Raw genomic sequence first — 14,279 nt, 5'->3', positions numbered from 1 at the left:
CGAATCACTCTCTCAGCGCCAACGGGACCATTTGTGATATGCTCCTATATCAAGGAAAAACTCCTGGCCAGACTCCATCCCTCTGTGCAAACAGACAAACGCTTAAATTGCTGTGTTGTGTTATGTTCATTTATTTTAAAATATTATATGCAGCATGTAGTTTTAGAGTTTCAGATAAAGTAATTCTATTATATTCTTCAGGGCTTTATGCTTGAGAAAGGCAGAATCGTGTGACAGGCTTCATAAACCCATGGCTTGGACACAACCGAGTGTTCTACACGGACTGGGCTAACGTAAGGCTGGTATTTGTTTTTATATGCAATTATAGTACTACCGCATCCCATACACACACCACACGCTCAGCCCGGGTGTCAGTAGGGGATATTTCTGCGCTCGCGGTGCACATGAGCACTGACGTGACGCTGTGACAACCCTCCCGCTCTTTTTCACGCCGTGCTCCCTCCCAACGTCCCTGCTGAGCTAGTGGAACGTGTCCGGATTTAATTCAGTCCGGGTCGCCCCCTACCAGCCACGTGCCTGCCCCGCTCAGACCCTCTGTGGGTCTGAAGGCCCAGATACACCACCGGGATTACAGCAGGGCGAGCCGCAGTGCTGGGGTGGGGATCAGCTGCTTCAAAATGGTTCAAAACGCTTCTATTTTCTGAAAATATATTACTGATTCTAACAAAAAGAAGGGTGATAGTGTATAGAACTCCTTTTACCAAGGAATTTACAAATTAATGAAAAATTTAATTTTCTTTTTGGTTATAAAACCATTGTGGTAAAATCTATAAATGAAAAAAAATATTTCTGTCAATTTATTCTTATGAAATCAGCATACGCTTTTCCATGTGATTCATTCAGCAATTCAGTCTCTGCTCCTCTCCTAGCCAACATTTCAAGATTTGGAGTTTCTTTTCCAGGTTACAGTGTAAGAAAAAAAGCCAAGTAAAATTCCACTCGTACACCTTCGTGAGACATCTTGTTGTGTAGCCAGCGGTGTGCGGCTTCCTACTGCTGACAGAACAGATGTTTCCTGTACTTCAATTCCAACGAACGTTTTAGGCCACCATCATTGTTTAATATATTTCTACACTATATATCCATTGTGAGAGAAGACCACAGACGTGTCTGTTTAAACTAATCAAAACCAAAGCAATACAACAAAAGCCCCTCAGATTCGAGGGGGCTGTCTCCGTGCAGGTTTTTCCCGGGAAGCCCGTGGGGAGCTGCAGGGAGCAGCCAAAGAGCAGAGCTGTGGGCCGGGCAGTGAATGGTGACGGTGAGAGGAAGAGGAAGAGGAAGAGGAAGAGGAAGAGGAAGAGGAAGAGGAAGAGGAAGAGGAAGAGGAAGAAAGGCGGCGGTGCCCCTGCCACGGTTAAAGCTGAGAGCGAGGATGTTGTAAACTCAAAAACGGTGGCCTGTCTTCTGCCACTTTGGAAAAACAACAGGCCCAGACCAAGACAGAGAGACCAAAACACTGGAGATGAATTTCGTATGCACCTTAGCAAAGCCCTGACATTTAATATCACATTTGATGAGCCAAAGAGAACATTAAAGTATTGACCTTTCCATTTAAATCTTCAGCATAAAGACAGGATCTGGCCTTTATGATAAATTTCTAAATTACACTGCTACTCGTAATTTCTTCCTTGCATATCTCTTTGTTTATTACTGAATTGTTTAACTTCTGCCCTGCTAACAAGTACAGCCACTTAATAACCATGAAGAGTGGAGCTGAATTAACTGGACACATGGAGGAAGGAGCAGTTAAGCAGGTAGGGAGGTACCGTTGGTTTTGGGGCTTCACGATTATCCTTATTAAACTATCTACAACGTGAGGATACAGGTTGAAGGAAAGAAACGAAGTCAGAATGTACTAGAAATGTTTTCATACTGAAGAAATCAGAAAAATAGTCACACAGGTCTGGCAAGAAAGAAGAGATGCTGTAAGATAACGGCTTATTGGATTTTTTTTTTTTCTATTTTCTACTTGCTGATTGCTATGAATTTAATTTGGTCACAGCCACATCAAAACTTCTCTGCGTGTAGGCAACAGGGAGTGTTCTTGCCACAGGGATGGCACATCTTCTGTGGTAGGAAGGTCTGAAATCGCTGGGAAAGACCAACACAAGGTTTTGGGAACTTGGGTTAGGAAAGAGGGAAATGCGGCAGCCTGTTCTGGAAGGCGTGCCAGGGATCCACAGAGACCAAGGAGTAATGAAGGGTGAGCGGGGCCCGAGGAGGCTCGGAAGGCAGGGAAGCCAGGGAGGGTGGTGCCATGGAACCAGAGATGGCTGAGGTGCAGAGATCATAGAATCACAGAATCCTAGAATTGCCCGGGTTGGAAGGGACCTTTCAGATCATCTGGTCCAACCACCAGCCCAACCCTGCCCAAACCCCCACTACCCCATGTCCCTCAGCACCACATCTGCCCGGCTTTGAAATCCCTCCAGGGATGGCGACTCCACCACTGCCCTGGGCAGCCTCTTCCAATGCTTGACAGCCCTTTCCGGGAAGAAATTGTTCCAAATATCCAGCCTAAACCTCCCCTGGCGCAACTTGAGGCCGTTTCCCCTTGTCCCATGGCCTGTTCCTTGGGAGAAGAGCCCTATCCCCCCTGGCTGCCCCCTCCTTTCAGGGAGCTGTAGAGAGAGAGAAGGTCTCCCCTCAGCCTCCTCTTCTCCAGGCTGAACCCCCCCAGCTCCCTCAGCCGCTCCTCACCAGACTTGTGCTCCAGACCCCTCACCAGCTCCGTTGCCCTTCTCTGGACACGCTCCAGAACCTCAGTGTCTTTCGTAGAATCATAGAATCATTTAGGTTGGAAAAGACCCTTGGGATAATTGAGTCCAACCATCAACCCCACTCTATGAAGTTCTCCCCTACACCATATCCCCCAACACCACATCTAAACAACTTCTTGTGGTGAGGGGCCCAAAACTGGACACAGCCCTCAAGGTGGGGCCTCACCAGTGCCCAGTACAGGGGAAGACGTGCCTTTGAGGAGTCCATCAAGACTGAGGACCCCAGTAAAAAACTGTAATGGTGTCGTACGTTACTGACTGCCAGCACACATTAACTTGTACCATATCGCTCTAAAAAAGGATAGGCATACATTTCAGATATGGGGAAATTACATTCTAAGTGAAGTATATCGTATACAGGATTATCATTATTATTATTAAAACTCCAAATTTAGAATTCAAAGTTCTCTGTTATGTGTTCAGCACCACCCTCTCAAACATCACAAATGGAAAACTCATGATTTTCATGCTATCCTGCTGAGTTTGTCAAAGTTAAATTTAGCAGATGGCAGGCCAAAAGGGGTTGGCTTGGATTTACGTCTTTACCCCACTTCGCAAAGTCCATCCTCTCTTCTGCATGGGCTGCAGAGCTAGTAACGTGTGAGATACATCCCGAGAACCCTTCCTGATGCTGCCGGGGAACAGAGAGAGGAAACGTGCAAACTGCCATTGTTTCTTCTGAATTTGCATTCTCACGTCCATCCAGTTTTAACAATCTCATCATTACACAAAAGGTCAAAAACTGCCACCAGCAGAGACTGCACCTGATGACTTGTCTCACTGTAATGTCAGTGCTCCATTCGTTGGCACAGCTAATTATCTATCTCTGCTTGCTAATATTCAAAATAGTACATTTAAACAAACGTTTTCTTAGTAATACAGAAGATTGAAAAGACCTGCCTATGGTACATATTCCTAATTTTTCATGTTACCTGCGTCTTTTATTGTATTATTATTACTAAAATTAGTACCATAATATATCCTTGCACAAAATAACATGAGAACTACCCAAGAATATCTACACGTAAATTTAACTGCCTGTCATTGAAAAAATTAAGTCCCCTCCTTTCAGGAGTTGCACTTCACTGGAAAATAAGCTAAAATGTAGGATCTGTTCCAGATACCGTAACATCAAACTTGAGCAGGTGTATAATGCAGGACTATGAAGACAGGCAGAAGGTTGATGGGAATGCGGGTGCGATGTGGAAACGCGCGGTGCAAACGCCCCCGTGCTGAGCAGCTGCTCTCAGAACAGCTTCTGTACCCTTTGGTTTTACCGCTCGCTGGCGCAGCCTCTTCTTCCCCTCAGCCCATGATCGTTGCCACTGGTTCGAGATACACTGAAATCAGTTTACAGTTAGTTGAAAATGAGCAAAATTCCAGTGTATTTCCCACTACTTTCATGTCTTTTTAGATGTCTTTTTACACATCGCATCCCAGCAGCGAGTCCAACCTTTCCTCCCCTCGCTTTCCGGCTGTTTTCTGAACATGCCGCAAGGACCACAGGCTCTAAATGGAACCTGCCAGATTATAACGTCAAGTTCAAGAGTTCCCACTGAAGTCTACTACTTCTTTTAACAAAATCACTTGTAAATTCATGAAAAGGGCCTGCACTTTGCTAAACTTGATTCACAAGAGAAGTAAATAAGATGAATCACATCAAGGACAACACGTGTGAACAGTGCGCAGGTTGTTTCATCATACGTTATCCATGATTTAAATTTAATATCCCTTTTTTGAGGAAGAAACAAATTCTTTCTGGTCCTTTATGAGATACTGAAGGCCAGAGGTGAAATAATCTGTGACTCGATCAACACATACAATACAGGATTTAGGGACTGCCAGCTGGGGAAAGGTGGCTTTACTGATGGAACTGACAGGTTGACAGCAGATTTACGAGCTGCGCAGGATTACACTAAATTTGACTTCAGCTCTGGGCAAATCATGTTAAGAAATATTGCCACGCCAAAGAATTTCTCAGAGCTGTCCCTGTTGTATAATGGCATGTCACCCCAGAACGTTATATTCTCTAGTGACCCATTCCTCATCCACATGATGAAAGAGTCTGATTAGTATTCCTTATTCAAAAGTGCCATGGCATTGAAAAATGTCTTGATCATCTCACATCAGACAACAGTAACTACGGGATTGCAGCGTTTTTTTGAATTTTAATACATTACTCTGGAATGTAATATATTACTTCTGTAACGCCATGCTGTGTTATGGGAAAAAGGCAGGGAAATACTTGTGTACTTGGGATCCCCAGATAAATACAGTTGCCTCAGCACCTTTATAATCTCCTTGGCTTCCCATCTCTGCGGCGCAAATTTGCTCTTGACTACTGCTAATACTGACTGGCTAAATGCAAATTTTGATAATCATCAAGCCTAGAAACTTCTAAGGAACAAAATCAGCTGATATAAATCACTTCAGTTTCAGAGAAAACCATGGCTTAATTTCAGCTAATGCCAGGTGGAAGTTAATTCTCTGCTTTTCCTCTAGAATATGAATAACCTGAAATGCCACTTCTGCAAAGCTTATGCATGTATAATTTTATGAGAACTCTTCCTGAAGTTAATGGCAGTTCATTTGAATTTATATATACATGCTCAAAAGCGTTTAGAGGATGAGCATTTAAGTCCAGAAGTAACAACAATTATTGATGAATGGAAACATTCAGCCAGTATTAGTAACATTTTGTGGCTCCCCTCAGCGTTATTTATGAATCTTCATGTTTATTTCTTAATAAAAACAATCAGTTCCCTGGTGTCCCTCTCTCTCAAGGTTTAATTACCTGCGGCACTGACCACAGTGAATACATTCAGTAAAGGTTCTCTGGTGGTAAAATGTATGTCTGCAACAAGTCAAATGTCTCTCTTCAGAAAGTAATTTTTACAGGGGATAAGCATAACTAAAAAACCAAAACATTTTTATAAGCTACAACACCATGTATTAGGATCCTAAAGTCCAAATAAATAACTGTGAGTGACTCAGGGCAGCGGGAATGACCGTGAGGGCAGATGAACGCCCACTGCACAGGTTTCACGCCGATATAACGAACACATGAGCTGCTTCTGCCGATTCTGCAATTGGAGAGAGGGTCCAGGATGGATCCCGCGCCATACCAAGTCTTGTGCTCAGAAGCCAAGACAGTTCAGACGCCACACTTTCCCTCGAACGCTGAGGAAGCTGGGTATGCATTTCCAACAAGCGCGTGCTTCCCTGACTGCAGGCGGATTGAAGAAAATGTTTATTCATTTTTCCGAAATGGGTCCCGCGTGAAGCGAGCCCTCCAGAGCGCCTCCCTCGCTCCCCGACTCCCGGCGCAGCAGAGCTCTCGCCCACCAACGTGAATGTCTCCACCGCCCGGGGTCGGCCCCACACGGCAACGTCTGCGTGGCAGGAGAGGACGAGAAGTGAAGAAGAGCTCTCTATACAACAAACTGTCCTTCAGATCACCTTCACACGTACACCTACTGCTGCTGAGCCGTTAGGATGGTGCAACAACTCATTTCTGACTATAGACGTTTCACTGTGAATTGAGCGGGGAAGATACTGTTGGTCAAGAACTGGTAAGAACGTCCCGTTTCACAATCTGCCTGCACTGGAGAGCGTTGACTTCACAGAACTCCTTAAGAACTCCAGAACACGCGATGCGAGGACCAAACCAAGCGCCGAACAAAATGCAGAGAAAAAAACGCCTCCGCAGAGCCACAGCACGCTGCCAGAGCTACCGGGGAAACGCAGCCACGGCCTGGGCTGAAGGCGACTTTAAAGCGTATATATTTAATTATCTTTAATGCAATTTGGATCACGAAACCTGCACTTGGCCTCGGGATCTTAGTTCTTGTTGAGACTTAAAACTGAAAAAAATCTCTCACATTTGTGGTTCAGGTACAGAGAAGAAATTCCATTAATCGCAACAGTCTGAAGCAGTTAGCTATTGCTTTGAGCCAGAAACACAGTGGAACTCATGAAATTCTAGTGATAAGGATCTAAATCCTGTTCATGTTTTAATCTAACATGTTAATTGAAATTAAATTAGAATCTAACTGTAAAAAAATAAAAAAGCTTTTCCAGTTTGCTTTAAGCTTTGATAGAACCAGAGCTCCAATTGCAACAAAACCTGTCCAGAATTCAAATACGGAGTTTTCCGCGTCATGGAAAGACAGTGAAGTTAACCTAACGAGACTGTGCTCTCTCCCACCCCGATGTCCTGCTTGTAAGCTCTACGTCAGACCCTACGCTCTTGTCCTTCTACCCATAGACCAATGACACTCAGAAACCTTGTCAAAATCTTCTGTGCCACAGCATAGAGGAAATTACCGCCTGTTTTTATACTATCATTTACAAAATACATGCCGTCTGACATTAAAGCATCTGATCATTTAACATTGACCTTGAAGACGCTGAGCTGCTTCGCTCCCCACACGTTCACATCTAATTTACAACAAGGACCTTCGGTGTGGACCTGGCAACACACTTTCTCTAAAACACGTGCTCACATTCCGACCATCACCTCATTTGCAATGAGTACGGGATGAACTGGAAGGAGCTGAGATTATTCACGCCTTTCGGGTCTCCTTCCTATTCTCTAAAGTGCAGGAGAAGTTGTAAAACCCCAAACCGCAGAGGGCTTCATCCACTAGGATAATTCTTAAATTCCACTCTGCTTCCTCCTTTCGCAACAAGCCGCTCTGACACTGCCTTTGATTTTCCTTACGGACTCATCCAGGTCATTCCCGAAGCTTTTGTTAGCTTATCCCCTCCTGCAGCCAGTAACTCAGTACGAACACCGTCCCCACCTGAACCTCCGTTGTTTCAAAACACTCTGACTACCTCTTCAATCCCTTCAAAAATCCATTTCTTACACAAATAGATCAGCTGTCTGGGAAACAGTTGCCTGTAGTTCAGTTTCATATTTGTCTCTTTGACAACATAAATTAATATTCATGCTATTTTAATCATATTTACAATTTTAAGTCGTTAGTTTCAGTGCTGATCAGGCTTTTTTCCCCCTGGATTGTAGCATATTTTCCATTAAGGTGCTATTCTGTAATTTTAATAAATGAAAATGCATTTTAAATCAACACAGTCAAGTGCAATGGGAAAAGAACATTCTCACCCATGCGTTGTATCTTCTGCAGAAGACAAATGTGGAGATATATGTTGTGTGTTTGTGTATGTGGCTGAGTATGAAGAAGAAATCACAAGTCAGATTCTTTCTAATTAAGCCATTTTTCTAGCTGACAACTGTCAGAGCCATCCCAGAAACCCATGAATATTAAAGTGCTGTTCACTGGCACATTTGGCATTTTGAGGCTGGGCAAATAGAAGTCATGAAATATGAAAGGAGTGCCCCACGTCAGCCTGTAGGCAACGCTGCCGTTAAGATGATGTATGGGAAAACTCACACCTCCATCTTCTGGGAGTACTACGCTATATTTTCTATATTACTTTGCTTCAAAAGCATTATTAGTGGCTGACATTCTTCCTTCTCTGGCTGAAAGAAGTATTACAGTCAAGATTTTAAATGCCTGTTAATATTGATATATAGGCTTATCTAAAAGAAGTGCGTATTTTTATTTATAATGAAATTCTCTGCTGACAGAGCATTCTCATCAGCTCCTTTTCTTATCTACTAACAATGACACAAAGTCATTAGATTAGTTCTACAAAAATTCTACAATTCTTTACAATTAAAATCCTCTACCAAATACAACAACAGGACGGGACTTTTTTACTTCAAAGTTCAGACTCAACTTTATCTATGTTTTGCTTTTCCCATTTGTGAGGAGCAAAATTCTCAGAAAATTTAAATTCTTGTCACACAACATACTTGCTGTCCTCCAACCAGCAAAGTGTTTCAGAAATTTCCTGTGAGGGCGGTGAGCCCCTGGCCCAGGGTGCCCAGAGAAGCTGTGGCTGCCCCATCCCTGGAGGGGTTCAAGGCCAGGTTGGACGGGGCTTGGAGCAACCTGGGCTGGTGGGAGGTGTCCCTGCCCAGGGCAGGGGGTGCCACTGGGGGGCCTCTAAGGTCCCTTCCCACCCAAACCAGTCTGTGATTCTACGAGATGCAAGACTTTTTCCCATATTTTAAGGATATAAAAATCATAAGAATCGAGCCTGCCCGGGTTATTGTCTTGGTTTGAGGATGTACCTAAATCTGCCACCCAATCTATAGCACGAGTTACACACAGTAACAGGACGTTTCATCCAGGCACCTGCCCTGTACACTAGCAAGCAGTTCGCTAACCATCCGGATGCCTGCTTCACCACAGGTACACGTAATGCCGTCTGAATACCCGGCTGATTCCCATCCCAATGCACCAAGCACATCTAACGCCTGTGCCTGGCCCCGAGAGTGGCCCGGCTGCCCACCCCCAGCTGGTCCCCAGCTTACACCGTCCCGAGTTACCTCCCTAAACCCCAAATCCCAACGCAGACCAAGGCTATTCCCCGGACTCACGCTCGCCTGGGAGCAGCCTGGGAAACACTGATCCATCAGAGACCTCAGACCTTGGCACCGAGGGCCCAGAGCAGGCTGCGAGACACCGTCTCCAACCACCCTCACCATCTTTGTGCTGCTGTTCATCCTTTTGGATAACTTCATCGTTAATTTATTCTCATCTCCAAACCAATGCTCTCATATAGAAATAAGAGCTCAGCTGCGACTCAACGGCTATTTTAAAATACGTAAAGCAGAAACATACCTTTGATGAGCAGGTCAAGAAGAAGTGGCCTTAAACTGCTGCAAGAGGCATGGTTAGATAGTGAGAAAAACATTCTAATGAAGCTCTGGAACAGACCAGCACTCTTGCAAGCTCAGTAATTAAGCAGCGAACTTCACTGTACTTCGACTCCTTAGGAAGAGCAGCTCCTACGCTAGTACTGTGTGAGAAACTAAAGTTCACTAATGTGCCTTTGATTTTCCCTCAGAAAAACGGCATTCTCGTCTTTCACCCAGCACTGTGTACTGCCCTCATTAAACAACAGGATTCACAGGAAGCCTGAAACAACTGTAAAAGCTAAAATATTGAACGATTGCTAAAATCCACCTTAAAATACTATAGATGTATAAAATCATTATTATCTCCTTTCAATGTCTGTATTGCAATGTCTCATTTCAGTCCTCTTTCTAGGTCCAAATAAATTTATCTTCCTGATTTTTCTTCTCAGGAGAAGGTATGGAATACTTTAAATCATGTTTATTCATAAGAGGGTTTAGCAGCTTATCTGGCCAATGCTTAATTGGGTTTTCAGATAAAAAAAAAATCTGCAAGTATCTGTTTACAGCATCTTACATATAAATTATCAACTTGAAAAGAAAGAAAAATAAGATTTCCACTTGTTCCAGGGAAAAAAATACGATTTGCTTTCCTTGCGATACCTTAGCAGCAGTATCCTGGAGAAACAAGCTTCAATTTCACACTCACAAAGCGAAAAGAAGCTTCCTAAGGCAGCCAAATACTGGGAGCGAAGGTACCTTCAGGAGGGAACGGGAGCCGTGTGAGCCACCGCACACACCGCAGCTCTGGAGCTCAGGCCCTACCCCGCCGCAAGGGAAGCAAACGCACCAGGGCTGCTGCGTACCGTGCACACTGCCACGCTCTACTCGCAAAGTTAGTTCCAAAGCGGAGACGCGCATTCTCACTGGCCATCCACATACAGACCCGAGCCGTGAACTTCAGATGGACGAATAAAGTTGGTAATTGTGGCACAAAAATTCTCTAGATTTGCCATGTACCAAGAGCAGACCTTGGTCATATCCTTCTCCACGAGGTCAAATCATCGGTGCATCCTTGCAGGCGCAGCACCGGGGAGCAGTTATGCAATTAATTGTGTTTAGCACGTACTGTAAGTTTAAAACCTTTCTGATTTGTCACTCAAAAAGTGCATTATAAGTATGTTTTAGGGAACGTTTGCATCCATAATTGACAACAAGCGCCCACGAGCAAAAATACCACCCAACTGAGGAACTGATGACATCCAACCAACCAAGAACGAAGATTAGATAGCAAAAGTAAACATACATATACATGTGTCAGCCACAGGCCGTCTGAGCAGATTCCATGGGCGCACAAAGGAACGACGTCGTTAGCGCTTGCACTCCTTTACCTCTTGACTCTCCAGACTCCCAGAAACAGCAACACTTACCGTATTGTCAGCGGGGATGGCTTTCACCGTGTCTCTAGACTTATCCATAGGAATCAACACATCTCTGTGGTACCAGCCCATTCTGGAACTTTCCGAAGGAGGCTGCCCTCCCTTCGCCGCACAGTGCACTTGCACGTGTACTCGCTCTGACGGACCTGCGGCTGAATGAGCACGTGCACGTCTTCAGCCATGGATGAACCAAGCTGTGGGCTGATGGGAAACCCCGCCAGCCAACCTCCCACACCAAGGCTCCGTTCCCAATGGCCGTGGCCAATGGGTGCGCCGATTAGGAATTCCCAGTAAATGGAATTCTGGAACTTTACTGGAAATTCCTAATTGGTGCATCCTAGTGCAGCATCCAGCATTCTCGTGCGCACCTTCCCCAGGGAAATCCCACATCCAGCATTCCCATGCACGCCTTCCCCAGGGAAATCCCATCCGCCCGCTCGGCGACCTGGGCACGCCTCATTAAGGGGCCACACTTTGGCCTGTCTCACAAGTTCTTCACTATCTATATTTATCTGTCACTTAAATGACGTATTTCTTGCGACTGCTGATTACACTTTTTTCTTTTTCTTCTGGCCTTCATTCAACTAATTAAACCCAACAGAAAGAGACCGATGAGCTTTTGGGAAAGTAATATTACTATTCAATTTTGTTTTAAAAAAGTATTTTTAGTACTGTCATTTCAGCCTAAAACTCTGAGTTCCTGGCATGTCTGTGAGCTATAAATCAATACATCGTTTCATCAATGAGGATTTAATTAAGATAAAAAGGCAGCCAAGTATTTGTTTCTTTATCTAACAGATAGCCCCTAGGAGTTTGGGATGACATCCTGCATGCTTCCAAAAATACACGGAAATAGAAGAGAGAGCTGCTTAAACATGCAGGGAGAGCTGCGATGGCATAGCTTGCATGCACTGGAGTAAAGGACCCTGAAGATACCTTTGTGAATAAAGACACTAATATCGGCAGCTGGTTTATCAAATCCTTATTCCGTAAATAGTACATTGATTTTACGCTGACGTACTCCAAAAGCACGAAGTTACAGGCCTACTGTAAATGCCAGCAGGAAAAACAGCCCTTTTTCTCTAGTCCCTACAAAACGACTCCTGCCCTTTTGGCTTGATAAAATGACCTGCAATAAATACTTCTCATGTTCCTGTATCTTTAATAATTCGTTTTGAAAAGCCAACAATAGCTGCAGGCACAGTCTACTGTGATTAATGGCAGAAGCAGTGGCCTTTGTGCGACAAAGCTCTACCAGTTCTAGAAGTTTTCAAGGTCACAACTTCATCCAGAAGAGTTCTACTTAAGTTAAATATTCTTTAAATGTGAGCAAATTTTCATGCAAAGCAAGATGCGTATCACCCTGTGGGAAGGATGATACAAAAAGCGTATCACGAGGCTTCAGACGAACACAATTCCCAGGCACGTGAAGGAAAAGTGCTGTGGGAAGGGCAAGGATTTTGCCGGCGGCCGGTGCAAACAGCTGGAGCAGAGAGAAGGACAGCTTTGGGTGGGAAAGTTGTCTCTCGGCCTTTCTGGCACCCGAGAGATTTAGCCCTGAGAAACTGCCACCACTTGCACACTGAACCGTTCATCACGCCCTGGGCAAGATAATCATCACCAAACTTTCCACTATAAATACACATTCCCGTTGCTTTATGTTCCTGTATTATTCTTAATAGTCATTGCCATACATTAAAACAATTTACTGCACTTACCAGGATGTCTTCGCGATCTTAAAGAGGACAATAAAATTTCATACAATATTATATCTCTCACGGAGAGCATATGCTAAAATACTTGACAAAATCGAAGTTTATGGCAGTGGTAAAAGGAATACAAAGTAAAGTAACCATGTAACAAATAAAACCCCTTCTTTTATATAGTAAGATGATGAAGAAAAATACGAATGCACATAAATATCTAAGTTTAAGCTTAAAATAGAACAAAAACTGTTAAAAATGAGCTTCCTGCAGACTCCATTAGGAGTGATGGTAATGGGTGAGGAAATAGTATAGAAAATTGCTAAAATTTTAACGATTCTTATTTCCAAAGAACATATTAGAGTTGTTCTGTTAATCCTTGGCTCCTAGAATCACCCAATGTCATGAGAACCCTACCTTTGACTTAGCTAAATATATCTTTGGTTTCTTGAAGAAGGAAAAACAAAAAGCCACAAAATTGTGACCCACGGAAAACTGAATGTTTTTAAACCAACTGTGTATTGGGACGTGGTTTAAAAGAGAACGTCTTGCTTCCACCGCTTCCAGAAACAGCGAGAAAAGGGTGCTCAGCGTCACCAACAAGAAGCTACAAACAGTAGAAGATAATGCAAATTTAAGGAAGTTGCAGACAAAAGAGCATTTACAACACTTGTTTGGGAAAAAAAAATAAGATGAATTTTCATGAAATTTTGAGCAGTAAATGACAGAAAGTGCCTCGGGCCAGGAGGGACGACGGGGGCGATGGGGCAGAGGCCAACGGCACATCCCGCGGTGTCCCTGCGGCACGGCCAGTACCGCGGGGGACTGGGAGCCTGCTCTGCCCGAACCCATCCCTCTGTCTCGTGTACGGTAATAAGTGACCTTATATAAAGTAAAAAGTACAGTAAATCAGCAATATTTTTGTCAGTAGACATAGGACATGCATCAATGGGAAATTTGTTTTCTTCCAATGATAAAAATAAATTACTGCTTTGTTTTGCTTGCAGTTTTGTTATCTAGATGACACAGAAACTAGTCCAGATCATTCACCGTCAGCAGATAAGTAAACCACAGTCTTTAGTGCTATTGATGCCTCTGCCAGAACTTACCCGATTTCTAATTTTTGTAGGAATTCATTGTACAAGAACTAACATAAAACTAACAGAAACAAAGAGTAAAACTCATCAGAAATAGTGCCTGTAAAAAGATATTTACAACCAAGCAAAAAGAAAGAAGCAACCAGTCAAGTTGAACACAGCCAGGTGCTTCTTTAAGCAACTTAGAGAAACAGGGTCTAGACAGGAAAAAAAAACCAAACAAACAAAAACCAAACCATATTTCAAGAATTCAAGGCTAGGATAGAATTAAAGTTAAAAAAAATCATAAAAGAAAAACTGATTTTTAATCTTACAGCAACGGAGCTGGTGAGGGGTCTGGAGCACAAGTCTGGTGAGGAGCGGCTGAGGGAGCTGGGGGTGTTCAGCCTGGAGAAGAGGAGGCCGAGGGGAGACCTTCTCGCTCTCTACAGCTCCCTGAAAGGAGGGGGTAGCCAGGGGGGTCTGGCTCTTCTCCCAAGGAACAGGCCATGGGACAAGGGGAAACGGCC

The 14,279-nt window shown here is 43.9% G+C and overlaps 1 protein-coding gene across 2 annotated transcripts in view; it reads right to left on the bottom strand.

The window, feature by feature from the left end:
* GALNTL6 (polypeptide N-acetylgalactosaminyltransferase like 6) overlaps positions 1 to 14,279 on the bottom strand; it is a 451,077-nt gene that overhangs the window by 336,806 nt on the left and 99,992 nt on the right. The window lies entirely within an intron of this gene.

The sequence above is a fragment of the Rissa tridactyla genome, chromosome 5 (assembly GCF_028500815.1).
Source record: "Rissa tridactyla isolate bRisTri1 chromosome 5, bRisTri1.patW.cur.20221130, whole genome shotgun sequence".
Lineage (NCBI taxonomy): Eukaryota > Metazoa > Chordata > Aves > Charadriiformes > Laridae > Rissa > Rissa tridactyla.
Note: the sequence above shows the minus strand (reverse complement) of the source record. Positions and strands in the feature narration are given on the sequence as shown.